Here is a 26105-nt window from a genome sequence, read left to right as displayed (position 1 = left end):
CCAGACACGTGGGAGGGAGGCTCATCTCCAGACCTGGAGCTACTGTGCTAAACTTCATTAGCTTTCCTTCTCTTAGCACTGCAGTCTTTTTCTCAGAAGACAGAGCTGCTTACTGCCAGTAGCAGAGCTTTTGATATTGGCAGGTATTTTGTCCAGGAAGCAGCCACTATTAGCTATTCATTGTGTCATTTCACACCTCAGGTCTCTCTCAAGCTCCAGCTGTGTTGTGGATTACTCCAAACCTATTGGAAATGGGCATCAGCTCAAGATGGCTTCAAAGACATTTTCTCCACTTAACCGTCATAGAATATTTCGGCACCTACTTTCTCATCTTTGTCATGTTTAGCACACCTGGCAGAGTGGTTGCACTCATACCAGCTGACATTTCAGCGGCACTCCTACACAAAGACATCCAGCAAACTTTGCAGAAATGTCCAGCTGCCCCCAGGGCAGCAGTTAAGTGTGGTTCCTCAACTGCACCAGGCAACATCCAGCCTGAGGATGGACAGAATGAAATACGCAATTTTATACTGACCCCAGGGCTGAAATTATACTGGAAAGAAGTCTTTGATAATTTTAATGACTGTAGCAGTTCAGGAAAAAGTCTCTCTACTAGATCTCATTCTAGTGTAGCATCTTCTTAATGCTGCCCTGAATAGCAAACAGCAGTGAGGAGGTGTCCTCTGCCCAGCCTCTCTGTCTCAGCTCTGCTCCTGCTGTCCCTCCTCTCCCACAGGGCTCTGCATGCCCTCACACACTCCTCCCGGGGATGGAAGAGGGGTCTCCCAAATAAAAAGGGTAAGAGGCCAAAAAGGCCCAAAATATTCAGACGCTTGTTCTGAATTTCACCGGCACCTATATTAAAATTCATTGCCCACATAGCTCTGCCAGTCGGAGGGGTGGGATTTCTCATCAGAGGGACAACAGCAAAGTGGCACTTTCCCCAAGAACAGCTTGGATTTTTTCTGTGGGAGGGAAGGGCACTGATTTCAGAAGACAAATCAGAACGTCCACAGGAGTGCCTTCCCAGCCCAGTGTATCAATCCTAGCTGTCTGATGGAGACAGATGCACTGCTTCCAAGAGGAAGAGAATTATGTCCTGAGCAGTGCAGCTAGCTGCAGCTCTCCCCCTTTTCCTCCACACTCTGCCAGCCAAACTGCTCACAGAATGACTCTGTTTGGTTGACAAGAGTCACTGTGATCACAGTCCAAGGTGACAGATTCCCCCTTTGCAGGAAGCCATGGGTTAAAGTACAATTGACCTTCAAAACCCACCAGCACAGGCAGTGCTACGCTGGAGTGAAATGCAAGACTAATTTATGAATGGGGCAACTCATCAGCAGCATTTTAATGAATAAACGATGTGCCCATTCATTATTTTTCCATTTCCAAGTGTTAATAAACAGGCCGGTGATAATTAACTGAAATTCTACCTTTACAGAAAAGTGGCACTTCATAAATATCAAATTGTGCTATTATCGTACATATCTGCTGGATTTCCATGAATATATAAATTCAGCAATTACCTCTGGAACTGTTTGCTAAAACATAAGAGCAGGTTAGCGAAGAAGAGGAAAGTCATACAGCAATTAAAATTTGAGAAACAAACAAAACATCCTCCTGATTCAAGAATTCAATGACAGTAAACAGGGCAATGCAATCAGGAAGGAAAGCCCTGTCCTAATCAACAGAGGTGATTTTTCACGTAGCTCGAGATGTGAGCTGAGCAAGCAGCAGGGAAAACTGCCTGCAATCAGCTGAGTGAGGCTTTAAGGCACTGAGCATCTGAAATTCCTACTTAAGGAAGCAGAGCCTGGAGTCACACAATTATATCAGAAGGGCAACTTCCTTTCAGAGAACAAACAGAAATCCCCAAATTTTTGAGCCTTCCTAAAAATTACCCTGAAAAAAAAAAAATTAAAAAATGAACTGACCTTTACCAGGGCTGGGCTCTGCACGTCGCTGGCAGAGATGGGAGCTGCATCTCTCATCTCAATGAGATGCTAATTCCTGTGCTCTCTTTCTGCAGGGAGACACCAGGTCCCACTGGAGCTGCGGGAGCAGGGTGAAAGTGAGGAATGGGACCCTCAGGCTGAGCCCAGTGCAGCACAGTGACTGGCTAGGCTGGGGCTGAGACCCTACACCCTGGTCCTGAGTTTGGTTATTCAACATCTCTGTCACTGAGTGGGGTGGAGGGGCACACCTATAAAACTAGAGACTAGCGGCTAAGCGACATCAGGGCAGAGAGGTGGCACAGGCATGTTGGACTAGAGGGTTAGGGCTAGAATTTAATGTTTGTTTCTCCTTCTTATTGCAAAGAGGTGTTGTGCCCCCCCCAGGGACAGTGCTCCTTCACCGAGTGGGAAAACCCAGACTCTCTTGCTCCCAGATCAGGGAGGGTATCCAAGGAATTGCACTGAGACAGGAAAGGTGGGAAGGGGCTCACATTGCTACTTGAGCTGCAAACCCAAACTCTGGCTCTGGGGCACAGGGTGGTGAGCACAGGGCCCCCCTCCTGCTCTGTATTTACAAACACAAGCTGAGCAGGACAGTGCTCAGACCACGGAGCACCCGCCCGTGTGCAGCAGTTCTCCACCAGCCTGGACGACGAGGAGATTCTCTTGCCCACAGCAGGTGACAGTGTTGATTCATGGCTCAGCCAGCCCCGGTTGCTTAGCTATGCAGCTGCCATCCCCCGGCTTCCCACATCTCCATACAGTTCCTGAAGCCAAGACTACTCCAGCAAGGGAATGCACTGGGCCTAGAAGGGCAACTTCCTTTGATGAGGACCTTTCAAACCTCTTTGACCTGACCTCACTGACAAAAGAGCCCTTCAAAGAAGATGAACTGTTTCATGTGGCAGCAATTTCTCATGTCAATCAAAAAGATTTTTTTCTTACAGCAACAACTCTCTATCCTTTCCCCACAAAATTATTCATTTTAATACAGCTATCCTCCTCTCTGCAGTGAACACCCTTGGGTAGCATCTTCCAATGTCTCACAGATACACTCTTCAATTTGAATTTTCATATTTTATTTTCTTTAGAAAGGGGGGGAAGGGAATGAAGTGAACTTTCTTTGATTAAGATTCTTCTTTTGCATTTTTAAAACACACATATTCTAAAAAGAAAATTTCTGCGTAAGATCTGGTGGTCTTCTGAATATCTTTTAAGAAATAGATGCTTAGCTTCCTTCCTCTTTTTTTTTAATGATAGAATGTTTGACCTGTTGGCCTCAAATTTTTAACTCAGTTTTCTCCCTTAAAATGTTGCTGCAGCAGTATTTGAACTTCTATGACATTGGGAGATATAAGTGAAACAAATATTTCTGATGTTGAAGTAACTATTAAACTTCAATGTGGATCCATAACCTTGAACCATATTTTTGCCAGGAAGGAAGTAAATATGGATCCACAATCCAGAAGAAGCCATAAAAGCTTCTTAAAATAGCCTACAATAGATTTTAACCCATAGAATTGTACTGCATTGAAAGTCCATTCTCTCACATTCTTCCCAGGCTCAATGGGAGCCTCAACCTCCTCTGTGACTCTGGTAACCTCTACATCTTTGGGAAGGAGAGGTTTCCTTCCCAGTGATATAAAGCATCTGTCCTGATGCTTGAGCAGGAAATACAAAAGAAATGTCCTAGCAAATTAGTTTAGAATAAAAGCTTTTATCCGTTTGGAGGTTTAGAACATCTCAAGAGCTTCAGCAGAGACGGATGGATGGTCAGGGAGTCAATGAGGTGGTCAAACACACAGACATGATTTAGTCCCACTGTCACTCCTGGCAGTTCCACACTCTAGCACATGGCCATAATTACCCTAAATGTGTGACATGTGTGTATGCTGAACTTGTTCATAAACACCACTCTGTTCAATGCTTGCAGTTACGACCATGTAGCCATTTCACCTTCTCACCTGCTCCTGATTTGTTACTCTTTACCTCTTCCTTTGCAACTGTCAGCATTTTCTCAGTTCTGTAATTACTTATTTATCCATTTATTTGAAAAGGTGATTGGCTTAGGCATATTTTAAACTTTAGAAAACCTAACACTTTTTAAAAAGGAGACCAAACTTGTCAAAACAAACATAAACTGGACATTTTTGAGAAAGAGGATGTGTAGAAGAGCAAAATGGGCTTCCTGTCAGCTGGTGGAAATTAGCTGTGATTTGAAAAAATGGTAAGGGTTTTTATAAAATGTCCTGCTTTTGTCATGTTCTCTGCATTTAATAATGTGTTGCTATCACAGCCTAGTGGTTCCGTGGGAATGCCTAGTGTAGGAGTACATAAATCACACTTTGCTTTTCTCAATGTCTATTGGAGTTGTATGGAAATCTTTCCAATAAGCTGCCAGAGAGATGCTTGTCACTGCTAGTGTCCAAGTTTTATCCATACAACTCAGGAAATTTATCCATATGACTCAGGAAATCTTACATTTAATGAGACAGAACGTTTCATCCCAGATTGTACCTCCTGGCACTAACAGATGTATGTGGCAGACTAGATCTATTTCAGTAATTTTAAAGAAATAAAAAAAAATATCCATAGGTGTTCTCTTAGAATATTACTAATGAAGAAAAAAATAAATGCCCAAAAGCAGGGAAAAAGCCTAAAAGTGGCAGATGAACTTTAATTCTGGTCTCTGAATTAGACTTTTAATTATGCCATCAAGCAGTCCTGTGCAGAATCCTGGGTCGCTGTGAACGCTGAAACCTCTTGATTACTTCTTGTGTAATATCTGCCTCAGCTATCCCCAGACACCCCAGGATGAAAGAGTGGGAGCCTCATGACTCCACAAGTCTCAGTTAAAATGAGGAATATGGCTATGAGCCAAAGCTCAGGCTGAGCTGAACATGCAGCTGCAGTTTTTTCAGAGGTCAGCATTACTTTTTCCATGGCATACCGATGGCTGAGGAAAACGGAGGCTGTTTTAGTTGTTAAAATTTTTACGTGGATTTTATGTAATGCCAAAAAGTAGCTAACCTGACTATCTCTTAAAAGGGAAAATGAGCTTTTGAAAGAGACTGTAACTGAGACTTTTGATCAGAGCTGTTTGTTATAGCTCTCATTTGGAAAAGTAGATACAGGAGAGGAATTCTGACAAAGTTTCCGTGTTTTGCAAAGGAAAAAAAAAAGACTTAAACCTTTACTTCCTAAGACTCAATCCCTCATTTTATCCGATCCCATTCCTCATAACTTCTTTAATCCACTGATGATTGATGTAAACAAGTTTTACAGACTGTAGCTCTCAGATATGCAATTTTATCAGAAACTGTGAAAAGCAGCATCTGCAAAAAGAAGAAGGATCCAAGGCAATGCTGTGCTGGAGATTTCCTCCAGGAGGAGCTCAGTGGCAGGAGCCTGAGCCCAGCAGTTTTCTGTGCAGTTTGGCTGCCAGCTGGCCAAGCACGAGGTCATCACTGGCCAGGCAACTGGCACCCTCATCCCTTGGGACAGGCCAGGGCACATGCTACCACTCGGGCAATGTGGGGGATGGCAGAGAGGTGACAGTGCTGGGAGAGGACAAGGGCATGGCGGGAAGATGCTGTGGGAGGCCATCAAAGCCATAGGGAATGTGGTGAGGATTTGGGATGCTTGGTGGGGAGGAGTGGAACAGGAATATAGGACACTGTTTCATAGTAAACTAGGCTTCATTAACAATGCAGCTCTCAGAACTGCTTGTTTTCTAACTTGCAAAGAGTCTGTCAAGTGCTGCCTTTTTTTCTCTCTTAGACTTTTCTCCTCATTACTGTGTTCTTTTCTTTATTGCCATCCCATGCTGTGACTTTGATTCTCTGCTCTGAGTCACAACATATCCACTGCTGCTTTATATTTTGGAATGTCTTCACATCAGCATTAATATAAGAATGCATTTTGGCATAATAATTGTATCTAGTTATTGACCACATAATCAATAGTGCAAAGTTGGTAGAACCTTTGCTGCCATTTAAATCAAATCATTAACCAAAGCAATAAGAACCTAAATGTATAGATCTGTAAATGCTCCTAACAGTTGCTTTATCTTAAAGGGAAACAAGGGACTCAAGTTTGGGGTTTTTTTTTCCTCCCAGTCCTACATAAAGCTGCCAAATAAAATGATTTCATCCTTTTGTTCATCTCTTGAGCAACACAGGACTAGGCACAAATTGCCACAAGTGTCAGGCTGGGCTCCCAGAAAGCGAAGGGCAGCAGTGGAGGCGACTGCAGGCTGTGTCACGCCTGGATTGCACTGGCAGAGTGATCCAGGAGTCACAGTCACACATTACACCCCACGGATGAGCCTGGCGCTTGTTCTCAAAGCCAAAATCAAGTTGTAACAGGCTGTGTCTGTGCTGCCAAATTACACAGGGCTAGGAGCAAGCCTGACTGCTTAGCCATTAGCTGTGAGCTCACACCTCGGAGTGGTCTTGAGATGTGCTGACTTCCTTCCCTCAGGGAACACTGGGATGCAGCTGGCACAGTCCAGGTTCTGCTGCTGCTGTCCTGCTGGCATCCAGGATGCTCTCTTCAATGCCTCATCCCATGCAGTTGCAGCAGAGTGCCTGGGGTTCCTGCTAGGAAAACATCACCGCCATGGTCTGCAACCCATGTGATTCAGTGCCAAATACAGCAATGACAAAGCCAGAACATCACATTTCTATCCCAGGCCTGTGGGAGCATCCTGCAGAGCCCATGGGAAAGCCAGAGCCTAGTGATATGCAGCTGGAGAGGCTGTGCCTGTGTGAGCCAGAGAGCCAGAGAACAGGTCCTTCATTTAACTCAGCAGTACAGATACAGCTGCTGTGACAAAGAATGCAAACACCTCAGGTGGGGATATTTCTCCAAGGGCTGGTGCAAGGTGATACACTGAGCCCTCTCATCCCATTTGCAAAGGTGCTTTTTAGGCTAGAGCAGCCTTTCCACATGGAATGTTGATGTCTTAAGTTTTAGACATTGTTAATTCTCAGCATTAGGGAAACGAAGATTTACAGCAGGCATCTAGGAACCGAGGAGCCTCAACTCAGAGGTTACTTTTGAAATTCCTGGTCTCAGTCTCTGGTTTTCCAAATCACAAAATGGCCTGGGTTTGAAGAGACCCTAAAGTTTCCAACCCCTGCCACCCACTAGACCAGGTTGTGCAAAACCCCATTCAGGCTGGCCTTGAACCCTTCCAGGGATGGGGCATTTACAACTTGTCTGGACAACCTTTTCAAGTGCCTCACTGGAAGAATTTCTTTACATCATTTAATACAAATCTCTGCTCTTTTGGTTTAACTGGTCCCTCTTGTCCTATCACTATCTGCCCATGTAAAAAGCGGCTCTCTCTTTTTTTATAAGCTCCCTTTAAGTACTGTAATGCCTCGCTGAGGTCTCCTCAGTCTTCTCTATCTCTATCTAATGAGGTATCATATGATACCTCATTATGATATGTAAGAATGTCTCACTGCTGTACTTTCTCCAAGGCCCTGACTCAGTTCTTGCTCATTCCAGTATAAGGAGAATTACTCCCACTAATGGTAAAGGAGCTTCATCAGTGTAAAGTTTCACAGGTCAAGAAGAAATCACACTGACACTGGTGCTGACCTCCCTCTACTTGCTGCCACACAGACCAGACAGCCCAGTATTGTTTTGCACTCTGCAGCATGTTTTGGTTGTGATAGACATGCATGCATCCTTAAAACACCTCCATGCTTTTGAAAATAATTGTTTGTGTGCAGTGCTTTAGGAAGGCTGTGTTTTTGCAAGGCTGACTAAAGATATTTGAGGAAACAGAAGACAATGCGCTGCCTGTCCCTTCAAGTCTTCTTTTTATATAGCAGGGACAAAATTGCTTCTGCTCTCCAAAGCCATCACTGCAGTGCGAGCATCACACCCACAATTCAGTCTTGGTGGTCCCACACTCTCAATAGAGATCTTTTCCTGACTATAGGCTCTTTCTTCTCATTCCATCCTTTCTCCACCTCTAGGATCAGCTGAGCAGTTGTTATACCACAACCCAGAAGAAAGGAAAGAAGAAGCCTCCAGAGATCAGCTGCACTGGGGCAGTTCACATCTGCATCCCAGCCAGGACAGCTCCCAAATCCCCCTCTCAGGTGTCTCTCTTGTCTCTTGGCCTCTCACCTCAGGGTTGCATGAGTTTTCCAAAATTCATCTTTTTTTATAGTCAAAGGGTCACCTATAACTCAGATGTCAATTTAATGTACAACAATAATGTAAAGCGCACACATAACAGAGAAGCTCTGAGTCCAAGCTTTGATGACGATGGTGATGTGGAACATTTTATATGTGTGCTTGTAAAACCATAAGCAGACCATGAGTGGTCCTTCCCTGGTGGTTCACAGATCTGTTTGAAATGTGACTGCAGCATCTGCTGGCAATGTTGCCTACATATATGTAAGCGTTGTTTTTCATGCATATTCATGTGGTAGGTCATTTAAACACAGCATAAACAATAACAGGCCAAGGACTATGTCTGATGGACCCCAACAGGACTAGGCTGAAAAGAAGATTTAGTGCTTCTAGTAACAATATTTTGTTGGCAATTTGACAGCTTTGACCTAAGCCAAGTGACAGCGTTAGGTGATACACAGTGTGCTGACAACTTATTACATAAAGTATCATGGTTGGCTGTCAGAAGCTTTCTTGGAATCCAGAAATATAGCCCTGGCCAATTTTTATGGCAGTGAAAATGTGTTCAGTAATTTCTACCAAGGCAGTTGTTGAGTGGCTGAAAGACAGGACTGATGGAGAGTTATTTGATAACAACAACAAGTTGTCCACCTGCAATTGGGCAGCTTTATCCACATGGTTTAGTAATCTTCTTTGGCAGTGACTCAGATGCGACAACACAGTCCGGACAATTCCCTTTTCTTTCTGGGGGAAAATGCAATCCCATCTAAAAATGAATTGGGAAGGACTAGCAGAGCACGGGGGTAATAAAACAATGCCAGTTGGATTCTGTGCCTCAGAAATATAGGATACTTCATTTTATGCCTTGGAACTGTGAGGATTTTGAGGGCCAGAGAACATTGCTCATCCTTATACAGCCCTGGGAAGCTTCAGGGTATTAGCAGAGCCAAGGATTTGGCAGACCTAGAAGTTTGTTTTTTCAGTAATGATTTGGAAATACAAAATCACATGTCATCAATTTTTTTTTTTCTGAAGCTTTCCTTGCTTAAAAGCAAATAAAGAGATGATTCTTAGGCTGTGTCATAGAGCTTTGTGAGAAGGATTGATATGACAGGAATGGTCCCTTCTGAGCTTTCCTGAACATCCCTTCCTTTGCCTCTCTTAAGGGAAGGGATCAGCACGTCCAAGCGGCTGGAGGATATGCAGAGTTTCCAGGGGGGCAGACAGCTGCACTGTGGAGTGTAAGACAGCAGGCACACGACTCATACCTGATGCTCAGGTATCCTACCAGGTCTGTTCAGATCTGGGGATTTTCTTATGTGGTTTTTGCTACAGTGGCTGCATTCTGTGAGTTACAGAGGTAGCCATATACATTTTAAATGTAAATCAAACAGCATAATAGACACGTGCTCTGATTTAGAAACCTTAATCTTGTGTCTGGACCAACACAGCAGTTTCTCTTGCAGAAAAAGAACATGATCCTAGGGAATTTAATAAGTTAGTGTGCTGTAGGCTGGAGAAAAAGTCCAGGAGGATCCATTGCCCAGGGATGCATCAACAGACGGCTGGTTTCCAGCTTTGGTCACTTGAGTTTGATACCCATGCTCCAGCCTGGCTGGTGGGATGCAGTGGGGAAGAAAAGCAACGAGGAGGTAAGGAAGGTAAGGCACTGTGGTTATTGGCAGTGACCTTCCCTTCATGGGCTGCCAACCCATCTCGGCACACCCAGATAAAATGAACAGGTACGATGAGTGAAGCAAACACAGACAACTGTTTTCAACTGCCTGCACATGATCAGACACACAGTCCCCTTCTTCTGGCATGTCTCACACTGTCTTAATTGAGAAAGTCAGGAGCTGGAGTTGAAAATACGGTATCACATTTCCCATAATGTGAGAATTGATGGTTTCCTACAGTCAGTGCTGACAAAAATCTTCCCTTCCTCCAAGTTCAAAGTAACTGTTGAATATACAGATGGGCCATATCTACACCTTTCCCCTCACAGCAAAAAGTGCTTTAGATAATTAAGATTTGAAACTGTATTATGAGCAAGAACCTTGGCCATTTTAAGGAATAAGGGTTTCCTTAGAAACCGTGAAAAGTAGTTTAGGAGCAGACGTTTTTGAGGACGAATATGTACACCATCAATTAACACCTTGTTTCTTTCACAAGTTCAGTTATATTTACAACACTGCTATGAAGCAGTGAAAGCAGACAGTTTTGTATGTGCATCAGGGCTGTGAAAGATAGACTCGGCGCTACCAGACAAACAGGGATTCACACCATATGGCTGGTTCAGGAGTTTTGACCGATTTAGAACAAATGCATAGTAATTTCCCACTGGGGTCGGGTTAGGATGAATATTAATACAGATCAGACATGACAAACAGAGAAATGGACAAAGATTGCCCCTGGATTACATCCCCCGCTTCTGCCTTACAATAAGCTTTAAAGCAGTTTTCTTGGCAAAGGCAGCGGCTTGCACCTGATTTCCACGGTACTTACATCAGGTCCCTGTAAAATCCCACCAAATGTTTCCAATTCTAAGCAGCAGATCATTGGCTGCAATTTGACATCCAGAGAAGTTCATAGGCTGAACATGTTTAAAAAGCAGCCAAACAAGCCAAGAGCTCAACAGCTAACAATGTTGAGGAAGCTGTAGACACTGAGCTTGGCGCTGACAAACGCTGCTGCCATTCCTACTTTTAGTGCTGGTTTTATCCAGAGATTGTTTTATACCAAATGCTGGAATACCCAGCACAATGCATCTGCATATCCTGAGAGGTTGCAGTACTAATCTGTTACAAAGAATTTAGCAGTTCAGCTGACAAGAAGAAGAGTAAACTATTGTGGACTCGGCTTAAAATTAAACCTAATTTAATACTGCTTTCACTGAAGGTTTATTCCTCTTCTCTGCAAGAAGATAAGTTAGAAGATAGTTCATAATTGCCTATGAGAGTCTCCTCAATTCAATTTCTGATTAGCTTGTGTAGTGAAAATAATGAATAACTCAGTTTGAGCCAAAACGTGAGTTCCAGATTTGGTGCTAAAATGGACATTTTGAGTCATAGTCCTCCACGTGTTTCAGAGATACAGCACTGTGTTCAGCTCCTGGGCAAGCAAAGGTGCTGCCATTGCAAGCACTGTTCCTCAGCTTCTGGAAGAAAGCCTTTTTGGAGATGAAGCCTGAATGGTGGTGTGCCCCACGTGCTCATCACCTGCAGGAACATAGCATGATAAGCTCCTGCTATGCTTAGGATACACTGATCCTCTCTATGGGCGTTCTGTTTTCAGCTGATGAGCTCCAACCATGTGAGTGGAGACTTTTTCATTCAGTGGCTTGTTTCAGAATGGCTGATCTGAAAGAATTCAATTAAAAATGACTCAGCTGATTCTGAGGACAGGTTAGTAGAATGACTGTCTTCCGATGTCAAAAAAAAAAAATTATTTGAGGAACTCTCTAATGCAAATGCTCTGGAGTGGTGCCTTCATATTTGGCAGGATGAGTGACTTTTCTGCACAAGATTTGCTTTTTGTAGTTATTCTGAATATTCTCATGCAAAGCCTTTTAAAAGTGCAATTAACACATACCTTCTAATATACAAGTCTGATTTTATGAAACTGAATTGTTAAGTATGTTGATATGGGGATTTCCTTGAGACTTCTTAATTTTCTTTTTTATTCATTCTCTATTTGTATTTTGGGTACCACTGAGCTATAGTATTCATGTTATACCTATTTTACTTTCAAAGAGAATATATGAAGGACTATTAAGCCATGAATTCAAAATTAAACAATAGCCCAAGTTTAATTTGTCCTTGCCCACCCAATCTACATAAGGAACTGTGTGAAGCAAACCAAGTAACTCAGCAACTAAGGGCATTTTAATTTTTTTCCTGGGTCTGGCATGCTCTATTTTCTATATATTGTTGTATTTTCTAAATGTTATTCAAATTGGTATTGTGCTCCAAATTCTTGGGATTTTTCCTAGCTTGCAAGGAAAAATGCACCCTCACGGGTGCATCTTCACATTTCAAACACAAGCTTAATTTTTGCAATACTAATTTTTAAAGTCTGATCTTGCCACCTTTGAAATAGTCTCATGAAGCAAACTGTTTATCCATTTAAAAAATCAGAAAAAAGAACAGACATAGAATTCAAAAAAACATGGAATTCATAAAATTCAGAAAAAAACGTCTGCATCAGGTTTAGATGCCAAAAGGCAAGGCAATTCCGAGAGACTTGCATTTACTATAACGTCGGGGAGAAAAATCAAAAGCACTGCCGAGACACAGCTCATTTAGAGCCGCAGCAAAACCCTTCCTTAAGAATAAACGCACGTCAAGGGCCTCCTCCTGAATGGCATCTATGCAACCGCAGCTTCTGACCCTTTGCAAACACGAGCCCTCGCCTTACAGAAACCCACGGAAGGCTTGAAAATCCGCGCAGCCTGTGGCAGGCGGCGGGAGCCGGGCTCTGCGAACCGCGGGGCCCGCTCTCCATCAGCGCGGCCGGCGCTCGCCTCCAGAGCGCTTCCATCCATCAGCCCGCCGGCAGATGCGCTCCCGTCCCAGCCTCCTGCTCACCCCCCTCCCCCGCTGCTCCCAGCATTGTTTGGCAGCGCCACGGCAGAGGCGAGACAAAGATAAATGGAAGTGCAGAAGCTGTATTTACACAGCATTTAAACATACTGTATGCTGGAGATTGAAGTGCTTGCTGATAGGTGACACTGCAGGTTTCAATAGGGAGCACGTCTAGTAGAGCCCTTCTGCCTCATTCAGGTCATGTGGCCCCCATGACTTTACTTAAGGGTTGCTGTTTTGCCTGAAAAACATTGCTTTTTCTTCTTCTTCTTCTTCTTCTTCTTCTTCTTTTTTTTTTTTTAATTTTGTGGAAAAAATCCAAACAATAGTGAAGTCTGATCCCTGGTCAAACAGCAAAGCAGGAACATTGCTCTCCCAGAAATGTTCTTCAACTATTGAAAGATTATCCAAATCCAAATAAGAAATAAATATGAAAAGGAACATACACAAAAAGCAGAAAAGAAAAACTTTTAAACTAGATCGATTTTGCTCTATAAGCTGAAAACATGAAGCAAAAATAGAAACATTACGTTGATTTTTTCATCATTTGCCATTCAAATAACATCTCCATTTGGCATACCTTTAGACACCAGCCTTACACTTCACAGAGTGTTAATATTACAGCTGGAAGAAAACGAAGCTGCAAGAAATATTTGTAACAAAACAGATCTTTACTGAGGTAGGTCTATTTTCAAATTCACATAACAGTGACAAAATTGGAATAAACTTTTGACATTTTGAAGACTGTCAATCTATTTTTATCATAGAATGACTTTGGAATTTTATGTTGAAGACCGGCATAAAGGAAATATCAAGATATATTACAAGATGTGCCTTCAAGGAGCAATATTTTACTACATAGAAATGAAGAAATCACCACACTTAACCACATCTCCTTTCAAGAAGTCCTTTGTTCTGCTGTGAGTCACTGACAGAGAATACAGACTATGAATGGCAGTAAACACAGTGGTATAAAATAATAAATAAGTGCTCATTGTAAAGGTTTATTTTAACCAGGTCTCCTTGGCTGGTGAATACAATATTTATGGTACCAAGGCAATCAAAATCTTGATGTTACTGCTCTGGGTGTGCAAGGGATGAAGGACTATTAATGTTACCAGCATCTCTGTTAGACATTAAATACAGAAGGTAGAATTCTAAAAGAAATGTATTCTAGTTGTGCAGGTAGTGCCTGAGCACCTTGCAGAGCTGGATCAGGCACAGCACCAGAGGGGAGGTGAGATTCAGCTGTCTGGCTGCTCCCTGCAGGCAGGTGTGGAGAGGTTTGTGAGAACTGGCCAGAGTTGTGGGGTGTTCTCTTCCCTCAAAAGCTGGTTCTGATTCTCCGGGGATTCATTCCTGGTGAGACTTCATCCCTTTATGCAGGGGGGGAATGACTATGGAGAGGGATGCTTCTCTCCCATCATGTGCTGGGGGTTACAGCCCCTTCGGCTCCTGCTGTTCCCTCTTTGCCCATGAAACTGTGCCTGCCTTATTGTCATGCAAAATAATTCAGCAGAAATAAAAGTAAAATACTTCAACCAGATGAAATTTAAATAGTATAAAATTGTGATTTGTGAAGCAAAACTGCTGAACGAGTAAAAGAAAAAGGAGCATGAAACATTTTGTATCAGTTTTCCCATTTCAAAAGGCTTGCCTGTAGAATGACCCATCTAGCATTCTTCAGGCTTTAATTAATTAAAAGCAGGGAGAAAGTTAGGATTTTGGCACAGGATAAATATTCCAGACTTGAACAGAAGATGTTGCTTTAATGACCTGGACACTATCCAGGAAGTACGCAAAGGCTAGCAGACACTTCTGACAGCTAATATATCTGATAAAAAAGAGCATTCTGGCCAATTAAAGAGCTGGAGTAGAAATAATGATTTGTCACCAAGCCTGTAACTGAGGCCAATTGGTCCAGATTAACCAATGGGTTATCCTTTGTAAGTGAATTTAAAGGTCACGATGAGCTGTCTGGGTAGGTAAAAGATAAAAATGTTAAATTAATATGGTGGCAAAAAATTTTCAAATGTGAGACGTGGAGATAAAAATTAGATTTGCAAATCATGCAAAATCACCTGGAGTGGACTAAGCAAATTGCTCTTATGGCAGAAGGTCATTAAGAAAAAAGTGTGAATAAAAGTATGAATTTCTATCCACCGCAGAAAGCAGAAGATTTCTTTAAGTATTCATAGGCAAATGTACTCCTGAAGGACTTTATTATAAACTACCAGCCGGGGGTTTATGCCTCTCTATTCCTGGGGGAAGTGAGGTGAGGCTGTTTTAGAGCAATCTAGTTTCCACCTTCTAAAATAAAACGATTGGTTATATCATTGACAGCTGACCTAGGCGATACCATTTGACCATGAAGAGATTCTCTCTAATCTAGCTGTAAATATTATCGTTGCAGAATGTCCTAGGACAAACCCCACTGAGGAGGACTCTCTTAAAAACCTTCCATTGCACACAGAGGCAAAGCTTGACACTGACTCTGGACAAAGATGGTCACAGCCTTCAGGAGCCCTACAAGACCCATAGGTAAGATGTCCTGCCCTTGTGCCTACAGGACATGAGGGATGAAGAAGCAGCCTCACAGCTTTGGGTCTTGTCTGCCAGCACTGGGAGCTCCCATCAAAGCACCCTGTCAGGTGGCTCCTGCTTGCCAGCCACTCCTCAAGTGCACCTCTGTCCCATCCCTCTCCAGAAAATCCTGTAGTGCCACGAACATAAAAAAGGCTCTGTCCAAAAAATACTTCTGATTTCATGTGCATCTCAGCCAGCAACTGTATTCAAATGACTCTGTTTGCTGCTACTTGAGAGATAAGATTCCCAAAATAAGGCAATAAATATCCACAGTAGCTGTTGCTTATTTTTACGAGCACCTGCAATACGGGGGCCCCACATCATCACTGCAGTGCATAAAAATGTAGTTGCTTGTAACAGCCCAAGTCTAGGCAGCCCTCCAGGGAGGCATTTTGGTGCTCACTTCCTCATAGCTCCTTGGTGCTTTCTTCCCACCCAGAGGGGTAACCCTTGTCCCCCAGCCAGGAGGATGCAGCTTCCTGCTTTTTCTAAGTCCCTTCTCCAAGCAGATGAATAGCCTGGGAAGGACCCTGCCTGGCAGCCTGCTGGAGTTCAGCTGGTAGACATGGGCAGGTGGGCACTTTCCTTCTCTTCCAAATGTGCAGGTGAGAAGAAGGGGAGCACTGATACCCCTGAGTGCAGAAGCAAAGAGCAGAACCAAGGAGGCTGCATTTGGCTGTTCCTTTCCTCCCGGCACAGTGCAAATATTTGGTTTTTAGATTTTTTTCTTCCAGCCCCACGTCTGACTGTGAGCAATCTGCTGCTCTGGCCAGATTTGGGTGGCTTTGAAGGCACAGGCAACAGCAACAGCTCTGACAAAGTTCAAACACTCCATTCCTGCATATAACATTGAGATCATCATCCAGGCTGTGAGATTTCAGGATTTCAGATATACAAGTATATAACCAGTGATCATAAACAGTATTTATTTTTCTTTATGGGAGTACCTAAAACACCCAAACCACACATAAAGCAGCAATTTATTTCTCTGAGGAGCATTTAAAATACCTGTTCTTTCATGGATTACCTGTGTGAGCGGATGAACTTAAACCACTAAAGAGCTGATTCTGAGCCAAATTTTCAATGGATATTAAAAAAGATGAACACATACCTAGAAAAGTGAGCATTGCCACATGAGGCAAATGCATGCAAATGAAGATATCCAAGTACAATGGCCATAAAGCGTTGATGAAAGGTATTTTATTGACACCGAAGTAACCTTGTTGAATTGCAAATTTGGACTTCATTTCCTTTTCTGTAACCACTGCAGATGCAAAGAAAGGATCTGATTTCCTGGAAGCAGGTTTGTCTTATCTGTTAATATATAGTCCCACCTTTTATGTTGGGCCAATATATTTATATGCCCTTGGTTGGCATAATTTGGGACAAAAAGAAAGGGGATATCTTGATTTTTCAGAGAGAAGCAGCTATTTTGAGGACAGAATCTAGGAAAGTATTTTGTATTTTCTTTAAAGAAAATGTTAAAACAAATCACTTCTAGTCACAGCATTAGCAAATTGCTCTTCCAGTAGAGGGAATTAGAGTACCAAAACATTTAACACATGGTTTCCTATAAGTAGTTTACCTTGTAGGGTTTTTGTAGAAAGTGACAGCCAAGTTGAAGTTAGCTAGTGTGTGACATTCCTTATGATGGGAATTTCAGAAATACTAAGTAGTGCACGAGCTTGATTACAAATCTGAAAGTGACTGAGCTTAGAAACAAGACAGCATGTGGCAGCGATGGCTTGGAAAATCCTGGTGGCTGCTTCAGCTCAGGCTGCAGCAGCATCTGCCTGAGTCTGCCTCTGCCTGGTGGTGTCTGTGTGCCTGTGAGGGAGCTAGCAAGCTCTCCTGATGCCTGTGGTGAGGCTGGCTCCAAGGCTGTGCTCAGGTGCTGCCATTTCATTGCTACACCACACTTAGCTGCACTAAGGTCCCATTGATTCTCCAGCCATGCAGACTCACTTTTGAAGACTCACTTGGGGAGCTTCTGAAACTTTTACCTTAAGTCTCTTTGCTGACACCATGAAAAGGTGAGCATGGACAAAAACACCTGTGTAAAATAAAAACAAACTTATTCAATATTTGAAATTTCAGTGGAACTGCTGCTCTGCTTAGAGATAGCATTGTGCACTCAAGTGCTAGCATCTAATTTTTAACACGCAGAGCTGGCAAAATCTCATTCTGAAATCAAAGTATGTCTTTCATGAGATGTAAAATATGGGAAAATGAAGCTCAGTCAAACCTTCCCTCCACTAAGTAACAATGTAAATGATGAAAAACCCCTCACACAAACAATAAGCAGAGTCTTCTGAACCCAGCTGACGTTCCTAGTTTGTGCCTTGCTTTCTTGCCTCTCCTTAGCTGTCACTAAATCTCCTGTAAGCAGCTCAGTCTCATTAAAAGCAATGTGGTGAAACTAGCCACATCATTATACCCACTTAGACGGGGCTCTTGTAGCCAGCACTTACCCTTCATAATAGCTGCCACTTAGGGTTTGTGCACCCCCCATTGGCACCTTCCTCCTGGTTTGTTGCTTGCTTTTTTCTTCTTTTTTTTCCCCGTGTCTTACTTCGAAATTTACATGTCCTCAGAACAAATAAAATTCACAACAACAAACTAATTAATGGATTCCAGTTTTGACAGCTACAAGAAGACAGATGAGAAAGTAACATGCTTCTGGCAGCGTGTTATCAATTGGGAGGCACCAGTGCATCGCCTCTATGTGGTACAGTGAGCTGGAACCGACTCTGACAGATGACACAGCCCTTGACAGTGAAGCCTGTATGAGATGACAGCTCCACTTGCACTCAGGCAGGTCCACGCTCGGCACTGGAACTGAACCAGCTTGATGTGCAGAATATGCTCGCTTTTATCTTCCCCCGGCCGTACAGTGGGCAGGCTGAGCAGCACTGTCAGCTGGAGCCCAGGACCCACCTTAGAAAGTTAAAACTGTGACAAGTGCTGGGATTTTACCAGCAGAAATATATTAATTCAGTTTATAAGTATGGTTATCTTCCAGCCAGTGCCTTGCTCTCCTCTTTGGAAGCTTCCTGGTGGTTTCCTGGTCAGTAGGACTGCAGCAGCTTGGCTTCCTACAGACTGGTGGGTGTCTCTGCTATTGAGGGACTTGCACTGAGCAAGCCTCTGTCACAGCTGAGCACTCTGAGCCTCTCTGTCACACGGATTCTCTGTGTTGAAGGAGGGCTGAGCACACACTCCTGCCTTTCGTTCAGGTGGATCTCCCTCCCTTGGGCAGCTGCCTTCCTTCACAGAACCAGAGGAGCTCGTGTCTTTGGGCCCATTGCCTCTCTGCCAAATTTGGTCAGAACTAGCCGAAGTTCTGATGGTTCTTACGTTCTGATGGTGCTGTGGTGTGAAGAGAGGGTGTGGATGCACATGCAATTACAAAACATGACAACACTGACCTCATTTCCTTTGAAAACAAGGGATATGCAGCATGGGTAAAGTTTCTTCACACTATACATTCAAGACATATATCTACAGTCTTCAGACTAGATTGAGTCAGACTGTAGAGGCCCTGGCAGCCTCATCTAATTCTTCCCTAAGGGGACAGGGGTGCTAGAGGCACATGGGTAACTGCTCCATGCTGGGGTGAATTACAACCCTACATCAGGTATCTCTTCAGAGATTACTATGATAGATCTTTGTTCCAGTCCATGTTGGTGAGCTTAGGAACAGACTGTATGCTTTTAAGGGAACAGAATACTGAAATCAGTATAGTCTGATGTATTTAAGAGTATATTGTCTTAATGAAGAAACAGTCTGGTCAAATTAGTTTGTATCAGCCTAAACCTTCAAGATGCTTCCTTTTCCTCATCTCAAATGCTGTAATTTTTTCCTGATGACATTACAGAGGAACTCAGAGCCCTATTAACAGAAAAATCCAAGTTTTATGGCTCCAGCGAGGGGATTTATTGCAGCCAACACATCTCTCTCCCTTGCTCCTTACAGCTCCATGTGGCCCTTCTGCCTGCTTCCCTCCTGTTCATTACAGTCTCCTTTGGCCCTCGAGAGCAGCTGCCAGTGCTCCCCTGGCCTCACGCCGGGGTGACACAAGCAATAACGCCGGCAGAAGCCGGAGTGGCACTGGGCATACTCGTCCGCATTCAGCAGCTGTCAGCGGCGGCTGTTTGAAAGATAGATGGGGGTTTCTATGGCTTTGTTTGTGCACATGTGCCTCAGAGTACAGCCCTGAACTAGAGGGAACATAATTCCACTGGCTTCACTGGGACTATTCGTACCCTTAATATCATGCTCATGTTTTAGGGACTTTGCTGAATCGGGACCGAATTTGTGAAATTTGTGGTGTGTGCACATTTGCCTGGAGTTCTCTGTGCTGCAGCTACCCATGCATGCTGTCATTTCAGCTACTCCAGAGCTTGGTAGTACTATGTAACAGGAGGTACATTTCACACAGTCTGTTTTCAACTGATTTAAAGTGTAAGAAGAGAAAAAAGTTCATTAAAAATTGGTCTATAAAAAGACAACTGGGCAATTTTTTTTTCAAGTGCTTTTCTCTGTGAAGCTTTATGAGGACACAATTGAGATTTGAGTTAATTTTTCCAGATATTTATACTTGTGCTACACATCTAGGTGATGTATAAAAAGAGATCTGGTGGAAGTCTTTAGAAAAAAATTGTTAGCTCAGCCAAGGCAACGTGTTGGGGGGCAGCACTGCAGGTGCTGACAGCTCAAGTCAGGCTGGTCATGTAGGGCTGAAAGGTTTTATTTGACATCACAGTAGCAATGCCATAACTATGTTTGAGCAGAGAGCTATTGCCAAGTTCTTGCTTTCAAGATCTAACATCTACCTGAAAATTTATCTTTTGGAAAGAAATTCAAGCGTTTCTTCTCACTGAAGCCAGTTTAGAATGGACAGAATATAGAAAACCAGTGATCTTCATCTTAAAATTCTTTTCATGGGCAAAACCATTGTTTTTCCTGAATTCTGATATGCAAACATGCATGTTGCAGCAGAAAAATTTTTAGAATAAAAACTTTATAGAAAAGATGAGCTAAAGATACGGGGTTCTTTGTTCTGTATTTCATACCATGAAAACTAATTTTATATAAGCAAATAAAAAATGTCACAGGTGAACTTAATTTTCAGGTATTACAAAAACCCCCCAAACCTCTTTGGGGATAAAAATATCTTATTCATACTGCTCCTGATTTAAGAAAAATCTTCCCAAGCACAGAACAAACATTCCATAGGTGCTCAACAGTGTTACAACTGAGTGCCCTGGGTGGTCAGCTGCAAAGGTCAATAGAAAAAGCTATTTAGGAACCAGGCCCTCACTTCAGTCCCTCTAATATGAAATTGAGCAGTGAATTCACTACCTTCCATAATGCACCCTGCAGCAAGAATCTAAGGTGTTTGGCTAATCAGAACCAAAGATATTGTCCTTCAGGAGTTTTTCTTTGAGGATTTTTGAGTCTCTATCGTTTGTGAGGATCACATCCTTACACACTTACAAAACAAAGCAGGATCACTGAACAGGCAATTTGTGAACTCTGCCCATCTAGGTTAGGAGCTGAATCCAAATTCAAGCTAGATCCAGATGAAATATTTATGAGTATGCATAGATAGATATTTACAGAGAGAGACATGGATGTAGACAAATTCAGATTATCTGTTTCTCTCCTGCATGATCAGATTGTTACTGGATTGCTCGCTTAGATATATTTTAAATGGCTTGCATTTATATTCATGGTGTTGCACATATCTGTCTTCTTGCTGTTTTAGATGGATTTTAAAATATCATACTGAAATTTTGTGGAGCCTGATAAAGTTGGATAGCAAACTTTCCTAAACAGAATAAAATTGTACTATCTAACATCATACAGGGCTATCCAAGGTACTCCTTAACTCCTTTAATTACAACATAGAGCATGCCATTCTTTGACGTTTTTTGAGCAAACCTCCATCATTTTTAGCTGCAACTCAAGAATACATGCAATATTTCTTAACAGCCTTGTTTATCATGAGAATCTCAAGCAGGGGAAACTATGGTGAGCCAAATTTTCCTGTGGTTTATGCAGGGAAACTCACTGACTTCATGAAGACTCTTGTAATTTATACTGCCGGAGCATGACTCCTCTGGTGTATCCACATTATGGAGATTAATAAAACATACTTAAATTTTCAGCTGACTATGTACTGTGGTACCATCAGCATGAAAAACAGTGCATTCTGCATTAAGACAAAAAAGCCGAATTTTGTTTCATGACATTTTTATTCCATTGACCCCTGCATTTAGATAGGTAAATGTAGCAGTGTCTCTGGCTTGTTCCTTGCTTCTATTTCAGAGCCATTCATGGAAGAGAAATCCACCAATGGCTGTTAAAAACCAAACACTCTCTCTGGCTCAGGAAGCCCCTGAGATGACAATTTGTGGTTGCTAGGAGAGTATTTTTGGGAAATATCACTATGTGTTTTCTATATTCTCATACTTTTTTGTAGCCATCTGCCCTCCAATCTGCTGAAAAAAGCATCTTGGGCAAGATGGCCCTTATATTCATTAGATTCAAAGAAGCTAGAAGCAGACCAGCTAAAATTCTAAAAGCTGTTCTGCAAGTAGGAATGTTTCTTACTTACAGTAGGAATGCTGATTGTCAGAGTGCTTTAGATTCTGCCAGTGACATTTTGCTCTTTTCTAATGACCAGGCTGGGCAAGCATTATTTACCTTTAGTGAATCCATTCTGTGCACAGATTTTCTGCTGTAACTCTGGAAGACAGGAATGGGGAGATGAGAGTGGTGACAGCAGCAAGGAAAAGAGTTTTATTCCTTAGAGAGCACTAAATACTAAATAAGAAGCTAGAACTGTCGTGTTGTGTTTCTGTGGGGGTTTTTGGGTTTTTTAATATACATAATATATGGTGGCTTTTGAGATGAAGTGAAGAAGAGATTCTCCAGTGGGTGTGTTAACAGGGCTGAGATTCAGGACATGCAGCTTCAGTTTCTGCTCTGTCCCAGCAACTTCTCTTATTTCTGTAGGAGTCAAACCGTACTACTGAAGGAATGAAGAGCAAAGAAGGGCCCCAGTTATGCACCCTCCAATCTGCCTTCCCACTGTTGGCTTTGCTTGGGGTCACTGCAGGCAAATCTTCACAGACAGGCTCTTCCTGGTTGAATTCACCTTCAGGTCTGTCCCTGAAAGGCAGGATGGAAGATTTTGCACTCAGTTTTGTAAAAACACTGCTCTAGTGAGCTGCAGCACAAGTTCCACATTAATCCAGTAGTTCAAACTGAAGAAAAACATGGAGAAAGTAATGACTATATCTAAGATCTGCAGAGATGCTACTTGGGCCTGGAGACACCCAGGTGGACGATCTGGAAAGAGATGAGAGGAGTATCTCCTTCTGCTTTTCTCCCTGAGAAATCTGAGTCAGCAGCTGTCTTTAGCAAAATTTGTTAAGCAGCTAGATTAACACCTGGAAACTGTAAGCACTATTGTGAGCTCAGTAAATAATAAAAATGAGTTTAGCTTTTTGATCAAGTAGTTCTGGTAGGAAGAATAAGACTTTCCATTATACTTCCTGAATGTGATGCCTTTAAAGGATGGCTCATCAGAAATGTATACAGCAATCCTGTTTCAAGACATTCTCAAGAATTCCCTTAATCAGCCATCCATGTTTACTGTGCTAATTCATCATAATATGTGGAGTATTATATTCAATATCTGTAATCTCTTTGTTGGTTTTGATTCTTCTGAAATGCATTTTTTCCCCCTCCAATGAAAAATACCAAAAGAGCTTTCATTCAAGAAAATATGCTTGGCATCTGCAAGTTTGGGATATGTGGGAGTCACATCCTTTTTGTACAGTTTCCTCTAGTACAGTGGGAGTTTAACTCCTTGCTGTCTCCAGCAAAATTAAGTCAAGCTTAGGGAATTTGTAGTGTAGATGCCCAGTGCAGGGGGATGGTTTCAAGGGAAAGTCCAGCAGCTGCTGCTCTCCTGGAAAGAGGGAAGATGAGAGGAAAAGGGAAGAAGCTCTATTTGTGCTCACAGGGCTGTGTCTCAGAAAGGCAGAGCATCATTCTTACCACTGCAAAACAGCTGTACAACAGCTATAATTTTGGCGCTGAATAGGGAGGATTCCCTGGAAGCACTTAGGTTTCTGAGGATGGAGGGCTTTTCAGGCTTAACTGGCTGCATTTTCAGTTGTTACAGATCTAAAGGATAAGGCAAAATACCTCTATGTTAAGCTTTTTGCATAGCTCCTCTTTTATTTTCCAGTACTTTTCCAACTCCAGAGTCAGATTAATGGCTGTAGAAGCTGATGTGGAAGTATTGGGTATTTGGACTGGAATGAAAATAAACAATATTGTGATTTTGTTACCGTCTTAATTTTGGTTAATCTGGGTGCCACAGGGGCTCTTACTCTCCCTGCCATCTGTAGCTGTTCTGCTTTGACAGCCTTGTGTACTGGCTATGGTCCGTGCCACTATGCACCGTTTGCACATTAAATACATTTTCTCCCACTCATGAGCCACCGTCTCCTTCTCTTCACTACATTTGTTCATCTGAGACTATATGGCAGAGACATAAGAGCAGTACAAATGCAGGAAATGTAGATTCTGCAGCCCTAGAAAACTGGCTTAGCATCCTAGCAAGGCCTGGACTGCAAAGAAGCAAGGAAAGTATAATGCTCTCTAGCAGGGCCCCTGAGAACACTTGCCCCGTGGCAAAGGCACAGCCATGGGGCTGATTTACTCTTTCTGCACTGGGGAATTGCCAGAGATCATTACAGGAGGGACATAAAAGAAGGCAGGATCTGGCTCACTGACAAAGAGATTTCAGGCCAAATGACTCACCTCTGGAGGAGTCAGACAGTTTTTCAGAGGACATGACTTAGAAGGAAATTCAGTAGCTGGGATTTATTTATTGTTCAGGGCCTGTTGAGCTTTTTTTAGCTCTTAAGCAGTAAATCTGCATACACAAAGAACACAGACTTCAGAGTCATGAGATTTTAGGACAGACTTCATAAATGGTCACTTGTTGTGGCTTACCCACAAAAGAAGAGAAATCAGGTTTTCAGTATCTTATTGTTGCCCAGATCATAAGACCCTGATGCTTGTTTATGTGACGATAGCAAGCTGAGCATTTGCCTCTGGTTATAAACACATCATTTGTGAAAGCATCCATCCTGGAAGATAGAAGTTTGCTTCTTATGAGAAATGTCTTTTTTTTCCCCCCTCAGGTCTCATTGAAGCTTTGCCAAAGAGTTCAAGTACGAGAGCGGTCTCACAAAACTGAGTCACCTAATGTACTTTAGTGTACTCCTAACTCTGACAGTTCCTAAATATACTGCCAAAGAAGGGCCAAAGTGTTCAGGAAAAGAGCACACTGATAAAAGTATGAACATCCAGTACAAACAGCCAGGCACAGACCAAGGTGTAATACAATAGGCTAACTGGAGCATAATTCTAAAGCTGCATTACCTTGAAGTCCTTCACATTCTGAGCAATAGTTTATACCTGAAGTCATTCTAGCATTTACTGCAGTATGAACCACGTATGTCACATTAAACTCCTAACTTACCCCGGATATCACTGAAAACTAATTTTGTTAATTAAGTTTGTTTTCCTGTCTGAAACTGGGAATATTATACTATGTGCTAGTTCTAACGAAAAGTTTACTTTTGCCATGTAACTGGTTCTTCTCAAGAAGAACCTCGCCAGTAAATTAAAAGGATGAGAAATGGCTTAAAATAAATTGATATTTATTTCCATTTGAGAAGTCATATAAAAATTTTGGTAGGCATTTTGTCATGTAACATTTCCATATTCAGAAAAATCTCTTTTATATAGGACAGAAAATTATTTTATATCTGCTCATGACAAATTTAGGGTCTGCTTCACTAAAATATGACTTGAAATGGTCTGAATTAAATTCAAAAAACAACACTTCCAGATTGACAGCTTTTGGGTAGTTTTAAAGTCCATTTTTAATTTGCCAATTTTGTTACAGATAATACAGCCACAAACAAAACACATTTACAGAAAGATTTCTGTGTTTAGAGTTTCAGATTCGCCAGTTAAAACCTTGTCACAGCAGTGGATAAACAAAAAACAAGGGAGCAGTTTTCTGTTGCATGGATGTTCATTGGGTTTTCCTTGTCACAATGAAGGGTTATTCAGAAGGTGATCTGAAGAAACTTCTTACAAAACACATCCCAGTGCTTACAGATAGCACTTTCACTACTACTGGCCTGATTTACTCATTTCACTAGGCTTGCCTAACATTACTAAGTTTGTTTTGTTGTAAAAGTGAACAACAATCAGACATAGTGTAGGAAGTCTCCTAATTAGAAAGAAAAACACGTGAAAAATTTAAAAAATATTTTACTAATAAACTGCAGCTGCATTTTACAATCAAAAGGAGTTGTAATGCCTTGATGAGATAAATCATGTTGCTAGTCTAAGCACAACAAGGTAAGCTGGAAAAATAAAATACAACCTCTTCTTGTAAGTAGTTCTTGTACTGGGACCATACCTTGTACTCTACTACCAGACAGAAATGGGAGCAGTAGTGGAGGTTGACTGGGGAGATGTGAAGAAGGCACCATGTTCCCAAGAAGTTGAAGATTATGTAAATGGTCCTTTGCATGCTATTTTCCTGCCAGCAACAGTGGGCAGCATTAGGCAGGCAAGCATTTTGCTATTTTGTCTAAAATCAACTCTACTCAGGGTGCTCCAGTTTTGTCAAAGCTAGAATTTTCAGTGTTTATGGATTTGTAGACCTGAGGAAGGATTAAGATGCTTTTTTTTTTGAGTGGCAGACATGAGTTTTAGT

The sequence above is a fragment of the Fringilla coelebs genome (genome assembly GCF_963513975.1).
Source record: "Fringilla coelebs genome assembly, chromosome: 3".
In the NCBI taxonomy this organism is placed as follows: domain Eukaryota; kingdom Metazoa; phylum Chordata; class Aves; order Passeriformes; family Fringillidae; genus Fringilla; species Fringilla coelebs.
The sequence above is the reverse complement of the archived record's forward strand: the minus strand, read 5'-3'. Positions refer to the sequence as shown.